Below are 24,786 nucleotides of genomic sequence, written 5' to 3'. Positions count from 1 at the left end.
GGGGGGTGGTAAAAGATGTGCAGTTTGCACAGCTGTGAGGTGTTGTCGGAGATGGCGAGTGCGAGGTATTCGCAAGAGTCCGTGGGGTCCACCGGCAGTTCTGTAACAAGGAGGTTGGAGCGGTAGATACAGGCAATGCCACCCCCCTTTTTCTAGAGTGCCTGTCCAACCTTCCGATGCTATAGTTGGGCGGGACTAAGAGGTCAAGGTAGGGTGATGAGGAATCCTTGAGCCAGGATTCAGTCAGGATCGCAAGGTCCGATTTGTGTTTCATGATGAGGTCGGCGACATCGGATGCATGCTTTGCAGCTGACCGGCAGTTTATTAGGAGGTCGGCTAGGGAGGGGTAGGAGTGGGTGTCGACAGTAGAGGCAGAGGTGGGAACTTAAGCTAGGTTGCCATTTACCACCCCTCGGACACGGCGGGTAGCAGCTCTGTTAGGGTTGGTTGCAACCGTGCAGATAGGGTGTTCTCTTTCCGGGTCTAAGGGGCATGGGGCTATGAAGGCAGAGTCGTAGCTACGTAGGAGGTCAACTACTTCTTCCTCCGTGAGTTCTGAGGGATTGATCATGCCAGGGGAGGGTTTGTAGGTGTAGAGGAGAGCAAGAATTTCCTCCTCAGAGAGGAGGCAGGGTTGCTTGCGAGGACGTAGGTGTCTCTGGGATAGAGGTAGAGGGTGAAGGAGGGGCTTCGTGAAGGGGATGTGAGTCGCATTCTGTGAGAGCCATAGTTTGGAAAAGGAGAGTTCAGTGATGTGAAGGAGGTGCTTTAGGTCCAGAATCGATTTGTGGATGCTCAGTGTTAACTCTGAGGCTCTGCGGTGGAGAATATCAATATCATAAAGAGAGGTGAGTTCTGGTAGGCCTAAGGCCCGCTGCCGGGGTGCGGTTCTGATGGTATGTTCAGGTAACCTAGCGGTGTGATCAGGCAGGCTGAGGGCTGATGGCAGGTGAGCTATAGGGAAAGACTGAGCCGTTCTGACGGTATGTTCAGGTAGCCTCGAGGTGGGCTGTGGGCTGGAAGCCGGTGTGCTATTGGGATAGAGTGAGGGGGGTTAGGTTGATCCGTGTCCCTATGTGAGGGGGGTCTTGTGGGCAAGGGGCCAGGCGGGTGGGAGCGATTTCGCCAGAATGAAAAAGCAATCTGGCGGAGGGGTTAACTCAACCAGGGTTCTGGGCCAAATCCGTATTGTGATCCCTAACCAGGGTTACAGGGGGCCGGTGGCCGGAGGTTAAGGGTTTGGGGACGCTTCTGGTGAATGCTGGAAGTGAGATGGTGGGGCTGGGTAGACGAGTAGGGAGGATCCTAGGGGTAGCTTCGGTGTTCGATGGAGAAAGGATTCCTGGGCGGTCTGGGTGTGGGGGTAATTGGGCATAGTGGATGGCAGGCATGGGTGAAAAGGAGGCAGGGCCGGGACCCCCCCAAGGCAGGGTCACTGGCAGGGCCGGGTCCCCCCCAAGGCAGGGTCATTGGCAGGAGTGGTTGGTGAGATGCAGGGTATACTAGGCGGAGTGGGTGCAGGGAGGAGTACCCCAAGCAATCTACAAGCAAGATCTCAACTTCTGGGCGGCCCAGTTTTCCCGCCAGTTCCGCATGGTGGGCACTACAAACAGCCTCCCAGAGAGCTGGAGAGGTTCAATAATCAATCCAGTATACAAAGGTGAGGAGTAAACTGATCCAGCTAATTACAGACCGATTGCCTTAATAGATGCAGAAGCAAAATATTACACCTCACTGATCTTGGCAGATTATTAGCTGGTCTGAGAGCACTGGTACCATAACGATTGTCCTCGCTCTAGGTCTAATGGCAGATAAAAGCCTATGACAGCGAAATAATCTGTATCTTATGCTTAATTGATTTTAGATAGAAAACAATACTGGGTTGTGGCTCAAAAAACTCAGCTGAACTGAGCCAAAATACAAGAAAACAAAGCAAGTAGTCCAAGCTGAGAATATTCAACACAATACTTGACTGACTCCTAAAAAGAAATGAAACTAAAAAGGAGGGTTTTATGAATTTCCCTATTATTTAATGGTAATGATTTGAATTTATTTCATTTTTCAAAGCATAATTTTGCGCAAAGAAATTTCTTTTGTTGCGCTAAGGTCTTATATACAAACATTTTTTACAAAACATATATTATAATCACCAACAATTATTAATCCCCTGGAAACAAAAATAAAATTAAAAAATATGTACAAACATCATCACACACTCATGGCCATTATACTCATGCATACACAGCAAACATTCAAAAGCAAAATCCTTGTGGTGACCTTCTTTCCCTTGTACCATCAGATACAACTCAGTTTGAATGTTCAGAAAACATTTCGTTATTACATTGTCCACAATGAATATGACCAATTGTTTTATAGACTTCACAAAAAAGAGAAAAATCTTTTGAAAGCGGTACAACACAAGGAGAATGAAAACTGGTCGACGCGTTTCGAACCCCAGAATTTGAGGGTTCTCCTCAGGACCAACCAATTTCTGCAATAAACAATGACAAAGATTTAGAATGTGAATTTGGACTTGGGAAAGCTGCAGAGCACTGAACAGGGCTTAGCAAAACCAACCTTAAAGCGTGAAAATCTATCTGCCTGAAGCGGATGCAAATCGTTTCAAATCCAGAGGGACCTAAACCAAAACAATACCAAAAAACCAACTAGATTAAAATTCACTTCACTAGCCAAAAATACACAAATAGCACATGACACACAACGGACTATAGACAAAGGTAAGAGATATTTGCTCAACTTACTGCAAGAAGAGAACGTATCCTCTTATCCGGCTACCAATAATTGAATCCTTATGTATCTAAAGGGAGAGGGGGAGAGGTCGAGATGGGTACCGTTGGTTATTATCGTTTCTAATGCCACTCTGAACTATTGTGCACATGCGCATTTGAAAAAATGGACCGAAGTCAGCTGTGTACAGTCAAGAACTTACTTGAATAAGTCTTGCGGTCTACTTCAAGATGACTTTCCCGCGCCGGAATCTGAAAAGGCGAACGAAACGAACTAAGTAAGTAAACAAAACGAGCTGACGTCTCGGAGCTCCTGTCTTCTAGAAATGACTAATCCCTGATTCATAAAGGCTTACCGGGAGAGTATTTTCCATCCGTCCACAACTTTGACAATCGACGAGTGAGGAAGCACAGAGCCTTGTGGGTAATGGTTACCAGTAGCTTTCATAAGCTCTCTAAGAAGCGCAAAGCTTCCTGGGACATGTAGTTTTGTGCTTTGGCTAACCTACAGGTGTGTATAATCAAAACGTGGCTGGAATACTGGGAAACGATGTATTGAATATGGAATGCCGATGATAAAAATAAGTGGCTTCAGGGTGAAAACTTCTTCTTTGCAGTTGTGTCTATATCTAAAGAACAATACCTTTGCTACGCACAAAAGATTCGGGGCGGACATCCCCAAAACGAGTGATCGGAATAATCCAACAATTATGATCCTATATCAATGAAAGCAGCAGACCCGGGCAAGCCCAAGATGAAGAGACAGCGACAGAGGACAAATGTCTTTTTTCATTATCCAATTGGTCTGAAGATCTCAGCGACTTCATTCAGGCCATTGATAGCCGTATTGTATTTCATAATTAATAATGCCTCTCGACGGCTTAATTGACCTTCAAGATCACCACCACGTGGATCTCTTTCAATTTTGGACAAAACTGTCCATTTCAGATCTGCCTCATTGTGTGAATGAGATACCCAATGATGGACTAAAGGGGCATTCTCCACTCGACGTCTGATACGCGATTTGTGCTGCGTAATACGTTGTCGCACCTCCTGCGTTGTCTTCCCAATGTACAGTTTGGGACACGGACAGACTATTGCATAAACGACATTCTTTGTTTTGCAATTGCTGAATGTGTTATGTTTCCAGTGCGTGGTGTTGAATGAAAAAACATCGCCCTCTATGGTCTGGTCACAGTTTACGCATGTTCCACATTTGTGGTGCCCCAAAATTGGTGGTAGGTTGAGCATACTCCTTAATGTGCGCTGTTCTTCTTTGGGTAAGGCAGCACGTACTATGTAATTCGCTACACTTTTCTCCTTTTTGAACGCAAACATCGGGGGTCTCGAAAAATCCTCGTGGAGGTCCTTGATTAAATGCCAATTTCCCAAGATGAGTTTGCGGAGTTGGTGGCTATTAGGGCAAAATGTTGTCACACAGACCGATCTGTCTCCCTTCTTTTTAATCCTTTGCTCCAGCAATGTCTCTCTTGGTGTCCACCAAGCTCTCTTTAAAGAATGTTTGATTAATTTCTTTGGATATCCCCTCTCTAGGAGGCGGTCTCTTAACTTGTTTGCATGCCTGAAATATTCTTCTTTTTTAGTGCAGTTCCTGCGAATTCGCAAGAACTGACCATAGGGTAGATTTTGTCTTAGACTACGAGGATGATTACTCTTGAAATGGAGGGCCTTATTTCGATCTGTGTCTTTTCTGAAAAGTGTGGTTTCGAGCTCTCCATCAGAAGCCACTACCTTAACGTCCAGAAAAGTGATTGAATCGTTCGACGAGATACAACTGTATTTAATATCATTTGATCTTCCATTGAGCCAACAGATAAACTCGTCAAGTGATTGCTGTGTACCGGTCCAAATTAAGAAAATGTCATCGATGTAACGCATGTAGTTAGAAATATTAGCAGCAAACGGGTTGTTGTTATATATGAAATTGTTTTCATATAAACCCATGTATAAAACTGCCAACTCCGGTGCAAAAGGACAACCCATGGCCACGCCTCGTGTTTGGTAGAAAAACTCGGAGTCAAAGGAAAAGTAATTTTTTGATAGTGCAAACTTAGCCAATGAAAGGAGAAATTCCGTGGGGACTTGTACTGGTCGTTCTCTTAAATTTAAAAACCACTCTAAAGCCTCCAAAGCTTGATCTTGTGGGATTTGGGTGTAGAGTGACACCACATCCATTGTAACCATCAATTGTGTAGTTTTGTCGAAATGCACGGTTATAATTCTATTCAAGAAAGCAGTTGTGTCTTTCAAATGCGCCGGAATCAGCTTGATGAATGGTTTCAGAAAAAAGTCAATGTATTGAGCCACTGGCTCAATGAGTGATTCACATCCAGATACTATGGGTCGTCCTGGGGGGTCCAATTCATTTTTATGGAGTTTGGGTAAAGCATAGAAGACCGGTATCCTTGGGTTCATATTTTTCAAGAACAGGCGCTCTTTTGGTCCCACAAATCCTTGTGAAAAGCCTTCCTCTATGATATGAAATAGTTGGTCTTGTAGTTCTTTAGTTGGATCTTTTGTGATTTTCCGGTAACAGGTCACGTCTCCCAATTGACGGAGTACCTCCTTCTTATATTTATTAACATCCCAAAGGACAACTGCTCCACCTTTGTCCGCCTGCTTAACTACAATAGATCTATCATTTTGCAGGTCGATAAGGGCATCTTTTTCCTTTTTGGCTAAGTTGAACCTCACGAAACTTTTTTTACTTTCCATTGCCTGTATCCCTGATAAGATGGTTCTCTCAAAAGTGGAGATTTCCTTGGGAATTTTGGGTCCTGTTGGACAAAAAGTTGATTTCTTTCTTAGTCCGGTGATTTCTGCTGTACCGGTCTCAGTTGTTTCAGAAAAAAATGTTTTCAGACGGATTTTACGACAGAACTCCATGGTTTCAAGTTTCATTTTAATGAAGTCTGTAGATCTAGAAGGAACAAAGCTAAGTCCTTTTTGGAGAATAGAAATTTCCGCTGTTGTGAGTATTTTGTCAGACAAATTATAAATTGGTGATAACGTTAACTCCTGTAGTATTGGCGTCGTGTCCTCATTTCCCAGGGTTGGGAATATCGCAACCGTCCTCTGCCTTGACGTTGGCCCCGGCCTAAAAAACGTGCCTCCTGGTTAGATGTTTGTGGGTCCTGATTTTGTTGATTACCTCTTTGGTTCTGATTCACCCTAGTCGTTGTATCTGCAGTTTCACTAGAAGAAGACGATGATTCCGAAAAGTTAATGAATCTCTTCCGGGATCTCCCCTGATAGTTTTGGAGAAAATTTCTAGAGTCGTTAGTGGAATAAAAATCTTTATTTAGGTACGGATAAGTTGATTCCAATGAGAAGTTCTTTTTATCCTGTTCGAATTTGTTGCTTTTTTGGATAACCGTATAATCTTTAAACTCGAGGATTTCTTTCTCCACTTTTTCTAACAAGGCCTTCGCATCCGTGAGGTTGGAATTGTTTTTGATCTCACTTTCAAGGTCCGCTATCTCCTGTAGTTGTATCAATGAAAGTCTGTGGGCTGTCTCCACCGTGAGGACCATAAGGTCCCTGCTGCATTTGGTCTCTATACAACTGTAACCTTTCTTGTAAATTGGATCGTCTATAAAAACTACTGGAATGTTACGTATCTGAAGTCCTGATGGAATGGTGCCTTCCTTTAAGTGCTGTAGTAAGAAATGTCCGTGAAGGTCCGTGCGTATTTGTTTTTTACGTAATCTGGTGAGTTTGTCCGACTCGTTCTGTGTTTTGGCTGTAACACTTAAGGTGGCCGATGCGAAGACCGGCGGTGCTCTTATCAAATTTTGAATGTGTTCTTCGCTATAAGCGAATCCATCATTCTCTGCCATCACAGATGACAAACAGGGGATGACTAAAACTCAGACAACACAAGACAAGACAAACATTTAACAAAAGACTTGACCATAAAAAGAAACCTACTACAGAAAAAACAATTTAAACAATGATGACCCTGAAGTTCCCTCAAGGGTGGTGGCTATTTAGCCACTGAACTGAACCTCGCGGGCAGCTGCCCGCTCCTACAGCTAGAAAACAATACTGGGTTGTGGCTCAAAAAACTCAGCTGAACTGAGCCAAAATACAAGAAAACAAAGCAAGTAGTCCAAGCTGAGAATATTCAACACAATACTTGACTGACTCCTAAAAAGAAATGAAACTAAAAAGGAGGGTTTTATGAATTTCCCTATTATTTAATGGTAATGATTTGAATTTATTTCATTTTTCAAAGCATAATTTTGCGCAAAGAAATTTCTTTTGTTGCGCTAAGGTCTTATATACAAACATTTTTTACAAAACATATATTATAATCACCAACAATTATTAATCCCCTGGAAACAAAAATAAAATTAAAAAATATGTACAAACATCATCACACACTCATGGCCATTATACTCATGCATACACAGCAAACATTCAAAAGCAAAATCCTTGTGGTGACCTTCTTTCCCTTGTACCATCAGATACAACTCAGTTTGAATGTTCAGAAAACATTTCGTTATTACATTGTCCACAATGAATATGACCAATTGTTTTATAGACTTCACAAAAAAGAGAAAAATCTTTTGAAAGCGGTACAACACAAGGAGAATGAAAACTGGTCGACGCGTTTGGACACCAAGAGAGACATTGCTGGAGCAAAGGATTAAAAAGAAGGGAGACAGATCGGTCTGTGTGACAACATTTTGCCCTAATAGCCACCAACTCCGCAAACTCATCTTGGGAAATTGGCATTTAATCAAGGACCTCCACGAGGATTTTTCGAGACCCCCGATGTTTGCGTTCAAAAAGGAGAAAAGTGTAGCGAATTACATAGTACGTGCTGCCTTACCCAAAGAAGAACAGCGCACATTAAGGAGTATGCTCAACCTACCACCAATTTTGGGGCACCACAAATGTGGAACATGCGTAAACTGTGACCAGACCATAGAGGGCGATGTTTTTTCATTCAACACCACGCACTGGAAACATAACACATTCAGCAATTGCAAAACAAAGAATGTCGTTTATGCAATAGTCTGTCCGTGTCCCAAACTGTACATTGGGAAGACAACGCAGGAGGTGCGACAACGTATTACGCAGCACAAATCGCGTATCAGACGTCGAGTGGAGAATGCCCCTTTAGTCCATCATTGGGTATCTCATTCACACAATGAGGCAGATCTGAAATGGACAGTTTTGTCCAAAATTGAAAGAGATCCACGTGGTGGTGATCTTGAAGGTCAATTAAGCCGTCGAGAGGCATTATTAATTATGAAATACAATACGGCTATCAATGGCCTGAATGAAGTCGCTGAGATCTTCAGACCAATTGGATAATGAAAAAAGACATTTGTCCTCTGTCGCTGTCTCTTCATCTTGGGCTTGCCCGGGTCTGCTGCTTTCATTGATATAGGATCATAATTGTTGGATTATTCCGATCACTCGTTTTGGGGATGTCCGCCCCGAATCTTTTGTGCGTAGCAAAGGTATTGTTCTTTAGATATAGACACAACTGCAAAGAAGAAGTTTTCACCCTGAAGCCACTTATTTTTATCATCGGCATTCCATATTCAATACATCGTTTCCCAGTATTCCAGCCACGTTTTGATTATACACACCTGTAGGTTAGCCAAAGCACAAAACTACATGTCCCAGGAAGCTTTGCGCTTCTTAGAGAGCTTATGAAAGCTACTGGTAACCATTACCCACAAGGCTCTGTGCTTCCTCACTCGTCGATTGTCAAAGTTGTGGACGGATGGAAAATACTCTCCCGGTAAGCCTTTATGAATCAGGGATTAGTCATTTCTAGAAGACAGGAGCTCCGAGACGTCAGCTCGTTTTGTTTACTTACTTAGTTCGTTTCGTTCGCCTTTTCAGATTCCGGCGCGGGAAAGTCATCTTGAAGTAGACCGCAAGACTTATTCAAGTAAGTTCTTGACTGTACACAGCTGACTTCGGTCCATTTTTTCAAATGCGCATGTGCACAATAGTTCAGAGTGGCATTAGAAACGATAATAACCAACGGTACCCATCTCGACCTCTCCCCCTCTCCCTTTAGATACATAAGGATTCAATTATTGGTAGCCGGATAAGAGGATACGTTCTCTTCTTGCAGTAAGTTGAGCAAATATCTCTTACCTTTGTCTATAGTCCGTTGTGTGTCATGTGCTATTTGTGTATTTTTGGCTAGTGAAGTGAATTTTAATCTAGTTGGTTTTTTGGTATTGTTTTGGTTTAGGTCCCTCTGGATTTGAAACGATTTGCATCCGCTTCAGGCAGATAGATTTTCACGCTTTAAGGTTGGTTTTGCTAAGCCCTGTTCAGTGCTCTGCAGCTTTCCCAAGTCCAAATTCACATTCTAAATCTTTGTCATTGTTTATTGCAGAAATTGGTTGGTCCTGAGGAGAACCCTCAAATTCTGGGGTTCGAAACGCGTCGACCAGTTTTCATTCTCCTTGTGTTGTACCGCTTTCAAAAGATTTTTCTCTTTTTTGTGAAGTCTATAAAACAATTGGTCATATTCATTGTGGACAATGTAATAACGAAATGTTTTCTGAACATTCAAACTGAGTTGTATCTGATGGTACAAGGGAAAGAAGGTCACCACAAGGATTTTGCTTTTGAATGTTTGCTGTGTATGCATGAGTATAATGGCCATGAGTGTGTGATGATGTTTGTACATATTTTTTAATTTTATTTTTGTTTCCAGGGGATTAATAATTGTTGGTGATTATAATATATGTTTTGTAAAAAATGTTTGTATATAAGACCTTAGCGCAACAAAAGAAATTTCTTTGCGCAAAATTATGCTTTGAAAAATGAAATAAATTCAAATCATTACCATTAAATAATAGGGAAATTCATAAAACCCTCCTTTTTAGTTTCATTTCTTTTTAGGAGTCAGTCAAGTATTGTGTTGAATATTCTCAGCTTGGACTACTTGCTTTGTTTTCTTGTATTTTGGCTCAGTTCAGCTGAGTTTTTTGAGCCACAACCCAGTATTGTTTTCTAGCTGTAGGAGCGGGCAGCTGCCCGCGAGGTTCAGTTCAGTGGCTAAATAGCCACCACCCTTGAGGGAACTTCAGGGTCATCATTGTTTAAATTGTTTTTTCTGTAGTAGGTTTCTTTTTATGGTCAAGTCTTTTGTTAAATGTTTGTCTTGTCTTGTGTTGTCTGAGTTTTAGTCATCCCCTGTTTGTCATCTGTGATGGCAGAGAATGATGGATTCGCTTATAGCGAAGAACACATTCAAAATTTGATAAGAGCACCGCCGGTCTTCGCATCGGCCACCTTAAGTGTTACAGCCAAAACACAGAACGAGTCGGACAAACTCACCAGATTACGTAAAAAACAAATACGCACGGACCTTCACGGACATTTCTTACTACAGCACTTAAAGGAAGGCACCATTCCATCAGGACTTCAGATACGTAACATTCCAGTAGTTTTTATAGACGATCCAATTTACAAGAAAGGTTACAGTTGTATAGAGACCAAATGCAGCAGGGACCTTATGGTCCTCACGGTGGAGACAGCCCACAGACTTTCATTGATACAACTACAGGAGATAGCGGACCTTGAAAGTGAGATCAAAAACAATTCCAACCTCACGGATGCGAAGGCCTTGTTAGAAAAAGTGGAGAAAGAAATCCTCGAGTTTAAAGATTATACGGTTATCCAAAAAAGCAACAAATTCGAACAGGATAAAAAGAACTTCTCATTGGAATCAACTTATCCGTACCTAAATAAAGATTTTTATTCCACTAACGACTCTAGAAATTTTCTCCAAAACTATCAGGGGAGATCCCGGAAGAGAGTCATTAACTTTTCGGAATCATCGTCATCTTCTAGTGAAACTGCAGATACAACGACTAGGGTGAATCAGAACCAAAGAGGTAATCAACAAAATCAGGACCCACAAACATCTAACCAGGAGGCACGTTTTTTAGGCCGGGGCCAACGTCAAGGCAGAGGACGGTTGCGATATTCCCAACCATGGGAAATGAGGACACGACGCCAATACTACAGGAGTTAACGTTATCACCAATTTATAATTTGTCTGACAAAATACTCACAACAGCGGAAATTTCTATTCTCCAAAAAGGACTTAGCTTTGTTCCTTCTAGATCTACAGACTTCATTAAAATGAAACTTGAAACCATGGAGTTCTGTCGTAAAATCCGTCTGAAAACATTTTTTTCTGAAACAACTGAGACCGGTACAGCAGAAATCACCGGACTAAGAAAGAAATCAACTTTTTGTCCAACAGGACCCAAAATTCCCAAGGAAATCTCCACTTTTGAGAGAACCATCTTATCAGGGATACAGGCAATGGAAAGTAAAAAAAGTTTCGTGAGGTTCAACTTAGCCAAAAAGGAAAAAGATGCCCTTATCGACCTGCAAAATGATAGATCTATTGTAGTTAAGCAGGCGGACAAAGGTGGAGCAGTTGTCCTTTGGGATGTTAATAAATATAAGAAGGAGGTACTCCGTCAATTGGGAGACGTGACCTGTTACCGGAAAATCACAAAAGATCCAACTAAAGAACTACAAGACCAACTATTTCATATCATAGAGGAAGGCTTTTCACAAGGATTTGTGGGACCAAAAGAGCGCCTGTTCTTGAAAAATATGAACCCAAGGATACCGGTCTTCTATGCTTTACCCAAACTCCATAAAAATGAATTGGACCCCCCAGGACGACCCATAGTATCTGGATGTGAATCACTCATTGAGCCAGTGGCTCAATACATTGACTTTTTTCTGAAACCATTCATCAAGCTGATTCCGGCGCATTTGAAAGACACAACTGCTTTCTTGAATAGAATTATAACCGTGCATTTCGACAAAACTACACAATTGATGGTTACAATGGATGTGGTGTCACTCTACACCCAAATCCCACAAGATCAAGCTTTGGAGGCTTTAGAGTGGTTTTTAAATTTAAGAGAACGACCAGTACAAGTCCCCACGGAATTTCTCCTTTCATTGGCTAAGTTTGCACTATCAAAAAATTACTTTTCCTTTGACTCCGAGTTTTTCTACCAAACACGAGGCGTGGCCATGGGTTGTCCTTTTGCACCGGAGTTGGCAGTTTTATACATGGGTTTATATGAAAACAATTTCATATATAACAACAACCCGTTTGCTGCTAATATTTCTAACTACATGCGTTACATCGATGACATTTTCTTAATTTGGACCGGTACACAGCAATCACTTGACGAGTTTATCTGTTGGCTCAATGGAAGATCAAATGATATTAAATACAGTTGTATCTCGTCGAACGATTCAATCACTTTTCTGGACGTTAAGGTAGTGGCTTCTGATGGAGAGCTCGAAACCACACTTTTCAGAAAAGACACAGATCGAAATAAGGCCCTCCATTTCAAGAGTAATCATCCTCGTAGTCTAAGACAAAATCTACCCTATGGTCAGTTCTTGCGAATTCGCAGGAACTGCACTAAAAAAGAAGAATATTTCAGGCATGCAAACAAGTTAAGAGACCGCCTCCTAGAGAGGGGATATCCAAAGAAATTAATCAAACATTCTTTAAAGAGAGCTTGGTGGACACCAAGAGAGACATTGCTGGAGCAAAGGATTAAAAAGAAGGGAGACAGATCGGTCTGTGTGACAACATTTTGCCCTAATAGCCACCAACTCCGCAAACTCATCTTGGGAAATTGGCATTTAATCAAGGACCTCCACGAGGATTTTTCGAGACCCCCGATGTTTGCGTTCAAAAAGGAGAAAAGTGTAGCGAATTACATAGTACGTGCTGCCTTACCCAAAGAAGAACAGCGCACATTAAGGAGTATGCTCAACCTACCACCAATTTTGGGGCACCACAAATGTGGAACATGCGTAAACTGTGACCAGACCATAGAGGGCGATGTTTTTTCATTCAACACCACGCACTGGAAACATAACACATTCAGCAATTGCAAAACAAAGAATGTCGTTTATGCAATAGTCTGTCCGTGTCCCAAACTGTACATTGGGAAGACAACGCAGGAGGTGCGACAACGTATTACGCAGCACAAATCGCGTATCAGACGTCGAGTGGAGAATGCCCCTTTAGTCCATCATTGGGTATCTCATTCACACAATGAGGCAGATCTGAAATGGACAGTTTTGTCCAAAATTGAAAGAGATCCACGTGGTGGTGATCTTGAAGGTCAATTAAGCCGTCGAGAGGCATTATTAATTATGAAATACAATACGGCTATCAATGGCCTGAATGAAGTCGCTGAGATCTTCAGACCAATTGGATAATGAAAAAAGACATTTGTCCTCTGTCGCTGTCTCTTCATCTTGGGCTTGCCCGGGTCTGCTGCTTTCATTGATATAGGATCATAATTGTTGGATTATTCCGATCACTCGTTTTGGGGATGTCCGCCCCGAATCTTTTGTGCGTAGCAAAGGTATTGTTCTTTAGATATAGACACAACTGCAAAGAAGAAGTTTTCACCCTGAAGCCACTTATTTTTATCATCGGCATTCCATATTCAATACATCGTTTCCCAGTATTCCAGCCACGTTTTGATTATACACACCTGTAGGTTAGCCAAAGCACAAAACTACATGTCCCAGGAAGCTTTGCGCTTCTTAGAGAGCTTATGAAAGCTACTGGTAACCATTACCCACAAGGCTCTGTGCTTCCTCACTCGTCGATTGTCAAAGTTGTGGACGGATGGAAAATACTCTCCCGGTAAGCCTTTATGAATCAGGGATTAGTCATTTCTAGAAGACAGGAGCTCCGAGACGTCAGCTCGTTTTGTTTACTTACTTAGTTCGTTTCGTTCGCCTTTTCAGATTCCGGCGCGGGAAAGTCATCTTGAAGTAGACCGCAAGACTTATTCAAGTAAGTTCTTGACTGTACACAGCTGACTTCGGTCCATTTTTTCAAATGCGCATGTGCACAATAGTTCAGAGTGGCATTAGAAACGATAATAACCAACGGTACCCATCTCGACCTCTCCCCCTCTCCCTTTAGATACATAAGGATTCAATTATTGGTAGCCGGATAAGAGGATACGTTCTCTTCTTGCAGTAAGTTGAGCAAATATCTCTTACCTTTGTCTATAGTCCGTTGTGTGTCATGTGCTATTTGTGTATTTTTGGCTAGTGAAGTGAATTTTAATCTAGTTGGTTTTTTGGTATTGTTTTGGTTTAGGTCCCTCTGGATTTGAAACGATTTGCATCCGCTTCAGGCAGATAGATTTTCACGCTTTAAGGTTGGTTTTGCTAAGCCCTGTTCAGTGCTCTGCAGCTTTCCCAAGTCCAAATTCACATTCTAAATCTTTGTCATTGTTTATTGCAGAAATTGGTTGGTCCTGAGGAGAACCCTCAAATTCTGGGGTTCGAAACGCGTCGACCAGTTTTCATTCTCCTTGTGTTGTACCGCTTTCAAAAGATTTTTCTCTTTTTTGTGAAGTCTATAAAACAATTGGTCATATTCATTGTGGACAATGTAATAACGAAATGTTTTCTGAACATTCAAACTGAGTTGTATCTGATGGTACAAGGGAAAGAAGGTCACCACAAGGATTTTGCTTTTGAATGTTTGCTGTGTATGCATGAGTATAATGGCCATGAGTGTGTGATGATGTTTGTACATATTTTTTAATTTTATTTTTGTTTCCAGGGGATTAATAATTGTTGGTGATTATAATATATGTTTTGTAAAAAATGTTTGTATATAAGACCTTAGCGCAACAAAAGAAATTTCTTTGCGCAAAATTATGCTTTGAAAAATGAAATAAATTCAAATCATTACCATTAAATAATAGGGAAATTCATAAAACCCTCCTTTTTAGTTTCATTTCTTTTTAGGAGTCAGTCAAGTATTGTGTTGAATATTCTCAGCTTGGACTACTTGCTTTGTTTTCTTTTAATTGATTTTAGAGCCGCATTCGATTGAGTCAGCAGAGGCCTTTTATGGCAAAAGTTGAACCAGTGGGGCCTTCCGGAAGCAATACTGAGATCAATAATGGAACTATACACTGACACATGGATGCAAGTTAAAATAGCCGATGGTAAGAGGCTTACCAGAAAATCTACACGAGTGAGGGTCTAAAGCAAGGCTGTGTCCTAGCACCACATTTATTGAACTTATTCATGGCCGATCTAACACCAAGGCTAGATGGTATCAACTTGCAGTCTCCATGCTTGGGCACACTGCCTATGACACACCTGTCTTATTCTGACGACATTGTGCTCCTAAGTTACACGCGAATTGGCTTGCAAAGAGCAATTAATGAACTAGAGAACTTTGCCAAGTCTAACTCGTTCGAGATAAACGTCACAAAAACAAAAGCCATGATTATAAGCCATTGCATCCATAATCAATCACCATTCACAATCATCAACGCAAAACTGAAAGTGGTTAGTAGTTATAAATATCTAGGGATACATTTGGATAAAAAATTTACTTTTCATAAGCAGAACAAAGTCATACTAAAAAGGGAAACGCCCTAACATTTGCATTCTGTACAATGTCAAAGAGTTTAAAAGGCCCACTGTTCACTCCATTATTAGCAATCATTAAAGCAAAACTTTTACCAAATGTAGCTTATAGAAGTGAAGTACAGCACGGGAAAGACGCAGCAATCCTGGACTGCGTCCCAACGCGGGTGTATAGAACAGTATTTTCTTTACCACGCAACTCCTCGCCTGCACAGATCCGGTTGGAATCTGGGCTGCAACAGCAACTAATATACAGAAGATATGAAACAATAAAAACCTGGTATAAAATCTTGAGCAACCGAGGAAATGAGATTAATAATGCACTCTAGAATGCATTACAAGGTGACCCTCAGTCCGCCTATACCGAGTACCTACAATCATCTTCAAAACTTACCAACATAGTAGACCTTTGGCAGCAGAACCTACCATTTACTTCTTTTCAACAAATACTAAATAAGGTGGTAAAAAAGCATTCACTAACGGAGGACAAAGCCAAGCTAAGCAAGCGGCCCCATGCATGGATGGTACTGCAATCTTATACAAAACCGCAACCAGCTCCCTACCTGGGTCTGTCCTTTTCTACTTACTTAAAGACTAGGTTTTTAGCAGTACGACTAGGAATGTTGCCATCTTATGCAGACCAGCTCTGCTGGAAATATCAGGGCCCAAAGTCATGTACTCCTTGTGGATCACCAAAACAGGATTTTATTCATTTAGTATGTATTTGCCCAGCCCTAAGTCTACACCGTCGTAAATTGCTCAAGAAACTATAGAACACAAGAGGCGTTCGTTCTTGCAACTGCAATACTAAAATGTCTCAATCCAAATGACCCACAGCTCAACTTTACTTTAAAAAAAATATTCATTGTGAGAAAGCATTAAGCACAGCTAGCGGCCACGCACAACGGCACTTTAGAGACTTAGGCCTGTCTCCTTTCCAACATCAAATGTACTGTATAAATTACCTATCCTGTATACCCTGTGTATTTATGACCCGTAGATGCACGGTTAATTCATCGTGATTTTTACATTAACCCAACAGAATTTTTACATTACAGCTGCAACAAGAATTTTTAAAATTGCAGTCTTTTTAAGCTATATTTTAATGGTGTTTTGAATTTAGATTATTGGCATATTGTTATGGTTTTAATTAACTAAACAATGGAATATATACTGATTCTGTATAAGAAGTTGGCTATCCATTTATTCTATTTAGCAAGCTACAATGCCTTTGTCATATGTAAGGATTGCTCTCCAGAGTCAAATATTGCATTGCTCAGTTTCAGCAGTCTCAGATAGGGAGCCTAACTTTAGAATGACTGGTAGGAGTTCCTAGAGAAGCAGTGCTGGAGCATGTGGCTAGATCACCACTTTCCTGATCACCTTCCTTCCACGGCAAAAAAAAAATTTCATGCAAAGAAATGTAGAGTACGTGCTGGAAGAGTTGTGCGGAAGGAGAGTCGCATGTACTGCCCCGATTGTCCTTCTAATCCAGGGTTGTGTGTGCCCACATGTTTTAAACTGTACCACCCGCAACAGTGAGCGTAAAAGTAAAAACGGACTGGTCTGTATCGTTTTATATTTTTTTGTTCAGAAGTCATGGTTGCCATAATTGTGATGCATTTAGTTAGATCGGTTTTGTATCTATTGCCCATTGGTTTGTGTTTTCTTTTTTGCAGAAAAAATGTGAAGGCGGTGTGCGCGGACTGGCGCTTGGCTGGTGGTGTGCGTGAACTGGCGGTGTGCGTGGTTGTCTGGTGCTTGGCTGGCGGTGTGCGTGGTGGACGGGCACTTGGCTGGAGGGGTATGTGGTGGACTGACGCTTGACTGGCAGTGCGCAGGGTGGACTGGCGCTTGGCTGGTCGTGTGAGCAGTCAAAATAACATTCCTGTTGGGTTTATAAATCCAAGTTCAATCACACCCTACACCTTTCATTTAAGTCTCATTGCATACTTGTCATTCAACCCCCAATAACATGAAGGTCAAAACCACACTTGTATGTTTTTATGAAAAAATTCTTTGATTATCATATCTCAAATCACATCTATTAACCATACAGTGTCTCAATCATATTGAACATTAAAATTACATCTGTTTCAATTCTTTTCAAGAAAAACAGGAGGTACAACATTCTATAGTGGAAATTATTACAATACATAAACACAAACGTACACAGGGAAAATATAACAGACATTCACATATGTCTTATAGTCACCAACCTTTTTTAGATCATTGTCCGGATCACAGAGTATCATGACACATTAATATCTACTGTGTTCTTCAATGTCTTACAGATTTAGTTTTAGCTATGTTCATGGCCACCTTCTTCAGGATAAATAGATTTTTTCCAAAGTCTAATTAAAAATAGAATGGTCTATACAGAAAGATAAGAAAGTATATAAAAATCTAGCACATTCCTCCATTCACAAAAACATGTTTTGCTTTTAGAATAACATTTATATGAAAATATATTTTCACTCTACTTTTATTAAGGTTTGTACCTCAAGCTATCAGGGTTTCTGTTCATTTCACACATGCGTAACTATCACCACTCATCCGTAGCTGGCTACAACCATTCATTCTAGGTACAATACTTGAATCCAATGATGCATTTACACATTTCATCATTCATACACAATATGTATATTTTCATAAAAGAACAATACTCCAAGGACCCATTGATGTTAGGGCTATCTCCCAAGTGCTATTCTATCTCAATTGTCACCTCAAGGGTCTCTTAAATCTAAAGGTTTTTTATTTTTAAAAAGCACTCCTATATTAACCTACTCCACATGCGTGCAACCTAGTCACGCGCTACTCAAACAAATAGTCAACCCCACAGGACATCAAAAATAGAGGGGGATTAAAGCCAATTCATTTGTATACTCTTAATAGTATATCCACATCTATCTCAATTTCCATACCTTATAGGTATCCGCAGTGTGGCAACCAAGAGAACGCTGATCTTATATGCTCTAATACACAGTCAATTTAATTGGATCCAGACCTATATTGTTTTTCAATCTTGTCTGGAGGTCAGATTTTTTCTTTGGTCAATATTAAAAACCTATAAAAACGGAGGGAACATATATAACCCTATCTTTGCAGCTTCGATGACTGATAAAGTCCTAACTTGTATTGTAGATCTCTGTACTGTTCATTCGTACCTTCTGTTTCACGAACGCAGCAACTGTTCTCCTCTTGTTCGTGTCTTGTGTAAAACTTAAGTAATACAGAGAAGGTATTTATTGCCTCTCTTTTATTATCCTATTGTATATGTTTGAAGAGTTTTATTTATTTCTCCTCCCTCTGTAACTTACAAACTTATTTTGACCCCTTCGTCCACGATCCTACCTCACACGTTGGTCGGGATGCACAAATCGTCCTCCCTCGGCTGCATATTACCGTTGGTGCCGCCATTTTTTCTAGCCGCTAAATATGTTTTTGCCGGGGGCAAAGGTTACGGTTAGGTCATTGGTTTACTTTCATAGTTGAGATCACAATCTTAAGAGGGTTAATTTACCAGGGTTTAAGATTCTCATGGTGTCTATGTTTTAGTATTTCAAACACCGTATATCCATATTGAGGAGAAGCATACTGTAACCACATATATATTGTCGTAGCTTGTTCAACATCTTTGTTCAGCAAGAGCTTTACCTGTTTTTTATGTGCCGATTATAGTAAATCCACAGTCCTGAGATCTCCCTATGCTAATACATTTATCAATCACTTCACCATAGTAAGCTTTATTTACAATGTAGATCACATTCTACTCAAATTGTATGTTAAGGATCTACAGCTTATCTCCTTCCAAGTAGTCTAAAGCACATGGAACCTATCCTATCCTCAAAAATGAATAAATAAGCAACCAGTAAACCAAATCATATCTGTGTAGAGATATGTATCATATTCTAATGGGGGTATGTATAAAATCCTTTTGGAGCACATGGAGCCTTTCATATGTTTGATTAATCAAAAAGCACCGATTTATGTCCCTCTCTATGGGTATTCCGTCACCTTCGTGTCCATTCCTCTACAAGTTTAGATAGCTGCTGGTCACTACACACACTGGTAGCCAAACACCAGACCACACACTATCAGGCGATGTGGTTGCTGCATCGGCATATGGGTATATGAAAGTGATGGGCCCTTGAATGGCGCTGCCTGTTGATGCAAGTGTTTTAATGTGCTGGGCCCACAGCCGGCAGTGTGAATGGTGTTGTATGTGTCACGAATGAAAGGCATGTGAATGGCCTGTAAAGAGGTTGGTGCCTTGTCGTGGCTTTACAGCTCATGAGCTGCGAGTTATTGGTTCAGGTTTTTAAATTTTTAATTAACAGTACATTTTTTTTGCTAAATTTCGTTAATAAAATTTTACACTCTGAACCTTCATTCACCCTTGTGCCAAATGCAGCCAGTATGTGTGTTTACATGAGGAATATGTCATTGTGAAGTAATATTTATATTTTTTTGCTTTCTCGGACATCGTCTTTACATTGTCTGTAGATGGGAGTGCTGTAATGTGCTGGGCCCGTGGCTGGCAGAATGAATGTCTGGTATGTGGCACGTATGAAAGGTGTGTGAATAGCCTGTAAAAAGGTTGGTGCCCTGCCGAGGCTTAACAGCTCACGAGCTGCGAGTCATTGGTTCAGGTTTTTGTTTTTTTTACAATAGTTTTTATTACAACTCTGCATGACCATCACCGAACATTATTGTCAGAAGGGTGTTACATATTGTCAGAAGGGTGTTGCATATTGCCAAAGGGCTAATTCGAAGTTACATCTTGGCCTTTTTCAAGCGCCTGACGGAATACGTGCAACAGTATGTTAACCCCTTCGATGCTCATGACGGAACGGTTCCGTCATGAGCATCGGTTGGGCTGTGCTCATGACGGAACCGTTCCGTCATGAGGACAGCCCCCGGGGGAAGCGCTGGCGCTCCCCCCCTTGTGCAGCGATCTTCACCCCCTTTACGGGGGTGGCAGCGGAAGAGCTTCCGCTGCCACCCCCGAGCCCCCCCACGCTTTCTGATGACGTCAGCGCGCACAGCGCGCGCCGGCGTCATCAGGAAGCGTTGGACGCGCTGGAATCCATTTCTTCCAGCGCGTCCAAGGGAGCAGAGGTAGGTTTTGTAGTCCGGTGGGGGCCGCGGCGGTGAAATTTGTAGTATTGAGGCATCGGGGGAGAGGAAAGAGTATTTCCTCTCCCCCGATGTCTCAATACAGGGCATTCCTGCTCCACGATCGCGCACAGCGTCGCGATCGTGGAGCAGGGATGCCCCACTAGACACCAGGGATGTGTTTTATTTTATTTTGGAAGCGACCCCTTGGGTAAGGGTCGCTTCCTGGGGGCCATATATTATTATAAGACTTTTCTGCCCCCTCTGGGGGCAGATCTGTGGTATTTTTCGCCGTTTCTGCTCCCAGGGGGGGCTGAAAAGCCCACTAGACACCAGGGATATCATTATTTATGTAGGAAGCGACCCCTTGAGCAAGGGTCGCTTCCTTGGGGCCCTAAATTGTTTGAAGACTTTTCTGCCCCCTCTGGGTGCAGATCGGTGTCGTTTGTTTTGCCGTTTCTGCTCCCAGGGGAGGCAGAAAAGCCCACTAGACACCAGGGATCTTATTATTATTGTAGGAAGCGACCCCTTGGGCAAGGGTCGCTTCCTTGGGCCCACAAATTTTTGAAAGACTTTTCTGCCCCCTCTGGGGGCAGATCGGTGTCATTATTTTGCCGTTTCTGCTCCTAGGGGGGGGCAGAAAAGCCCACTAGACACCAGGGATCTAATTTTTGTTGTAGGAAGCGACCCCTTGGGCAAGGGTCGCTTCCTTGGGCCCCTAATTATTTTGTAGATTTTTCTGCCCCCTCTGGGGGCAGATAGGTTTTATTTTTTCGCCGTGTCTGCTCCCAGGGGGGGGCAGAAAAGGCCACTAGACACCAGGGAATTAGTTCAAATAAAAATAGAAGTGACCCCTCGCTTCCAGGGTGTAATTTGTTTTCTGGCACACAACCCGATTGACCATTTGGGTAGTGACATAGCATGTTATAATGTTTATTGTTATATTTTTTGTGAATTCCAATTGTAATGTTTTTTTTTTTGTTTACTTTTTTGTTCTAGGTGAAGGCTTTTCTTCATTTCACGTTGCAGTGTTGTGACTGGTGGTTCTGCTGTTTGTGTAGTTTGGTAAGAGACTTATTTTTGTACAATGTAAATGTGTTTGATTTCTCTGCCTGTTTTGCAAATGGTGTAATAATAGCAGTATGTTTGGTTTTTGAGTGTCAAAAACTTTTTGCATTGGTGCTCGATGTGTATTTTGTTGTCTTGTGAGTAATTTGTTTTTTTTTCTTCTTTCTAGTTTGATATCGTTGGTTTTTGCTGTGTCACTGCAGAGTTGGTTTCTGGTGAGTGCAGCTGTCTCTTGTAATTGGATTGTATAGTTTTTGAGTACATTGATCTTTGTGATAAAGGTACACATTTCTTTACTTACTTTGTTTGCACATTGTTGGTTGTTGTTGACTTGTTTGTGCAGTCTTCTATCTTAGTACGTATAATGGCTAGCCGCAGGATGACTGCTCAGCAGGTTGTTGGTTTGCTGTTTGAGTCTTCCTCTGATATTGGTTCAGAGACTGACTCTGCATCTGAGGGAGAGGAGGCAGGGGACGATTCTGGCAGTGAGTTGTCTCTCCGTATGGAGTCATCGGATGATGAAGATACTCTTAGTGCGGATGAAGTGCCTGTGTTAGAGGAGGAGATTGATGTGCCGATAGTGCGGCAAGAGGCATCTGGGCTGCAGCCTGGGGCTGCAAGACTTCCCGTTGGTGTAGTGCGGCAAGAGGCATCTGGGCTGCAGGCTGGGGCTGCAAGTCTTCCCGTTGAAAGTGATGACCTCTGGGTTGCCCCTGGCATGGTGCAGCCGGAATTTCCAGAGTTTACTGGTGTTCCAGGGTCTAGAGTGAATACTGAGAACTTTTTGCCTGTAAATTTTTTTCAGTTGTTTATGGACGATGTGTTTTTGGCAGAGATTGTTGAGCAGACTAATTTGTATGCCGAACAGTTTTTGAGGGACAACAGTGCCAGTCTTAAGCCACACTCTAGAGCTACCCGGTGGACTCCCACAAATGTTGAAGAGATGAAGAAGTTCTTGGGTTTAACTTTTTTGATGGGCTTGCTAAGGAAGCCATCATTGGCTTCATATTGGTCTAGCAGTCCCTTGATGGCAACGTCTATTTTTCCGGCAGTCATGACTCGTGACAGGTATTTGCTTCTGCTTCGGATGATGCACTTTGTTGATAATGGTTTAGCGTTGCCACGAGATCACCCTGATTGTGACCGTCTTTTTAAGATTAGGCCTGTCCTTGATCACTTTGTTGATCGATTTTCTGAGATTTATGCCCCTGGTAGAGAAATTGCAGTGGATGAGTCTTTGGTGTTGTTCAAGGGCCGCTTGGTTTTTAGGCAATACATTCCTAGTAAGAGGGCACGCTATGGAATAAAGCTGTATATGCTGTGTGACAGTAGGACTGGATATGTCTCTAATTTCAGGGTGTACACCGGTAAGGAATCTAGGTTTAACCTCCCTGGTTGTCCGTCCACTTTTGGAGTGACTGAGAAAATTGTTTGGGAACTTGGTAGAGGATTTTTTAACAAAGGCCACCATTTATATGTAGATAACTTCTACACTGGTGTGCGGTTGTTCAGGGAATTGGCCAAAGTGGACACTTTTGCTTGTGGCACAATCCGCTGTAACCGTAAAGGTTTTCCGAAAGAACTTGTTTGTCAAAAGCTTGTGCGGGGACAGTGCAGTGCGTTGCGTTGCCAGGAGCTTCTTGCTGTGAAGTTTACAGACAGGAGAGATGTATACATGCTGACTTCCATCCATGATGAAAGCACTGCACCTGTGACTGTTTGGGGTCAGGTCGCTGAAGCGCGCAAACCTGTGTGCATTTTAGACTATAATAGGCACATGGGTGGTGTTGACAGAGTAGATCAGAGGTTGGAACCTTACACTGCTCTTCGTAAGGCTTACATTTGGTACAAGAAGTTGGCTATCCATCTTTTCCACATGGCAATGTTTAATGCTTTTGTTGTGTTCCAGGATTCTTGCCCTGAGTCAAAGATGACTTTTGCTAAGTTTCAGGAGTCTGTAATAGGCAGCCTTGTTGTAGTGGAACAGGCAAGTGTTCCTAGAGTTGGACTGGTGGAGGATGTTGCTAGATTGAAAGAACGCCACTTTCCAGATCACATTCCTCCCACACCCGCAAAAGATTTTCCCAGTAGGAGATGTAGAGTCTGTTGGCGAAGAGGTTTGCGGAAGGAGAGTCGTATGTACTGCCCCGATTGTCCCTCTCATCCTGCACTGTGTCTCTCTGCTTGTTTCAGAGCGTACCACACGCGTAAAAATTTCTGGGAACATTCATGAGTGGTAAAGTGAACTGCCTGGTCTGTATTCTTTGGAAAATATGATTCTGTTTCAAGGTTGGTGTTAGTGCAATGTATTTAGTTGCTGATTTTCTGTTAGAAGATTTGTATCTATTTGCAATTTGTTTGTGTTTTTATTTTTTTCTAAAAAAATCCAAAATGTGATGGCGGTGTGTGTAGGCTTGCGCTTGGCTGTTGGTGTGTGTGGACTGGCACTTGGTTGGTGGTGTGCGTGGAATGGTGCTTGGCTGACGGTGTGCGTGGACTGGCGGTGTGCATGGACTGGCGGTGTGCGTGGACTGGTGCGTGGCTGGTGGTGTGCGTGGAATGGTGCTTGGCTGGCGGTGTGCGTGGAATGGTGCTTGGCTGGCGGTGTGCGTGGAATGGTGCTTAGCTGGCGGTGTGCGTGGACTGTTACTTGGCTGGCGGTGTGTGTGGACTGGTGGTGTGTGCGGACTGGTGTTTGGCTGGTGGTGTCCGTGGACTGGAGCTTGGCTGGTGGTGTCCGTGGACTGGAGCTTGGCTGGTGGTGTGCGTGGACTGGAGCTTGGCTGGCGGTGTGCGTGGAATGGTGCTTGGCTGGCGGTGTGCGTGGACTGGTACTTGGCTGGCGGTGTGCGTGGACTGGTGGTGTGTGCGGACTGGTGCTTGGCTGGTGGTGTCCGTGGACTGGAGCTTGGCTGGCAGTGTAGGTGGATTGGCGATTGGCTGCCGGTGTGCCTGGACTGGCGATTGGATGGCGGTGTGCCTGGACTGGCGCTTGGCTAGCGGTGTGCGTGGACTGGCGTTTGGCTAGCGGTGTGTGTCGACTGGTGCTTGGCTGGCTGTGTGTGAGTAGTGACTTTCTGCTGGTCACTACACACACTGCTAGCTGAGTGCCACTCCACGCAATCCTTCAGCCTGTGTAGTTGCTGTGTCTGGATTGTGGGCGTGTGAAAGTGATGGGCCCTTGAATGGCGCTGTGTGCTGGTGTGAGTTTTGTTATGTGATGGGCCCGCGGCTGGCGGTGTGAATGGTTTTGTATGTCTCACACGTATGAAAGGTGTATGAATGGCCTGTAAAGAGGTTGGTGCCTTGTCGTGGCTTTACAGCTCACGAGCTGTGAGTCAATGGTTCAGTTTCTTGCCCTTTCAATTATTACCAG

At 42.6% G+C, this 24,786-nt stretch overlaps 1 protein-coding gene across 5 annotated transcripts in view; it reads right to left on the bottom strand.

Moving 5' to 3' along the window:
* Window positions 1–24,786, bottom strand: part of PHRF1 (PHD and ring finger domains 1) — a 497,237-nt gene that overhangs the window by 433,357 nt on the left and 39,094 nt on the right. The window contains exon 1 of one of the 5 annotated variants that reach the window (XM_085644829.1): window positions 17,444–17,581. The exons of 3 other annotated variants lie outside the window; for them this stretch is intronic. The gene's annotated coding sequence lies outside the window, so the exon portion shown is untranslated. Of the gene's footprint in view, window positions 1–15,320; window positions 15,340–17,443; window positions 17,582–24,786 lie in introns of those variants that run through there. One more of the 5 variants, XM_085644831.1, reaches the window with a different exon arrangement.

This window comes from Triturus cristatus, chromosome 3_1 (genome assembly GCF_964204655.1).
Source record: "Triturus cristatus chromosome 3_1, aTriCri1.1, whole genome shotgun sequence".
Classification (NCBI taxonomy): Eukaryota; Metazoa; Chordata; class Amphibia; order Caudata; family Salamandridae; genus Triturus; species Triturus cristatus.
This window is presented reverse-complemented; position numbering and strand designations above follow the sequence as displayed.